This window comes from Solanum verrucosum, unplaced genomic scaffold, assembly GCF_900185275.1.
Source record: "Solanum verrucosum unplaced genomic scaffold, falcon-dt-bn FXZP01000286.1, whole genome shotgun sequence".
NCBI lineage: Eukaryota > Viridiplantae > Streptophyta > Magnoliopsida > Solanales > Solanaceae > Solanum > Solanum verrucosum.
Genome location: NW_026020376.1, coordinates 1,927,431 through 1,928,781, shown reverse-complemented (window position 1 = coordinate 1,928,781; position 1,351 = coordinate 1,927,431).

The following is a 1,351-nucleotide window of genomic DNA, read 5'->3' as shown; positions in this document are numbered from 1 at the left end:
TAATTGAGACAAGTCTACACTTCCGCTTGCTTTTATAAAAGACTTTGATGGTATGGAATAAGTTTTAAAATTTTCGCATCATTTCTTTTATCTTATGTTATGATATACTAAGGGCTTGTGTGAGACCCCTTCGGGTCAAGTATGTCATGTTACATCTAGGGTGTACCCCTGGGTCGTGACAGTGGATATCCAAGATGTTAAGGAGCCTGTACGACTTTACGAAATCAAATTCGGGAGAGTAGAACTCTCGAAACTGATCTTGACGTGAAAGGGTAGTTTTTGAATGTCAAGGGTTGAAGGTGTGTTGCAAAATGGAAGTTTGGAACTCCAAATTTCGAGCTTCTTTCTCAGTTCAAGATTTCGGGGGGATTAGTTCCGCCGGGGCGGGGACACTGTGGCGGGTTGGGTCCCGTTGTGGCGGCACAGTCACGACTTAAATCGAGTGAAAACCCTCAAAATGTTATTTTCTACAAAAACTTCGTTCTTGAGAGCTCAGGGACGATCCAAAACAGTTCTTGACCATTTTCTACGATTTATAGCGCTAAAGGTAAGATTATTACTCCCTAATCCATAATTTGATTCGTAGAACCTAGAATCTTGGGTAATTATTGTTGGGGAAGGGTATTGACCTGAAGTTAATGGTGGGAAAAGCCCTAATTGAACAATAGGATCTTGGGTTTGGCAATGGATTGATAGTTTGATTATTATTCGAGTATATTACGCCTTGTTTATTGTTCCTCGCGTTAGTTGATTGTTTTTAGACCAAGAACAAGCTAAAAGAATTCGAAAAGGGAAGGCTTAAGTGTCTTAGGAGGATTTAAGCTTGGTTTCGAGGTAAGAGATGGTTCGATTTACTGTTTGTGTGAAATATGCCAGTTAATTGCTTCATTGTTTGCATGTGTGTATGTGAATAGACAAATGTGTTCTAATGAAATGATTGTGTATAAACAACTACATGTCATGAACCTAACACTTCATTGTATGACTGTGAGTAATGTTCATTATGGGTGTGATTGTGATTGTTGTTGTGCTGACTGGGTTGAGTGTCACGTTTCGACACATATATTGGATCGGGTGTCACGTTCTGACACATATATTGAATCAGGTGTCACGTTTTGACATATGTATATTGGATTGAGTGTCATGTTCCGGCACACTAACAGTTTGGGTGTGGGTTCGATGAGAGGACCACTGTGATTATTACATTCAAGTATACTTGTCGTTGATATTCGAAAACTGTATGTTGCTCGTGAAATGATAATTGATCAATGTATTCTGTATATGTGTGATTACTGTGTTGTAATTGCTTGCCTATGTTTTGCTTACTGGAATAGCCACTTGATCCTACTAG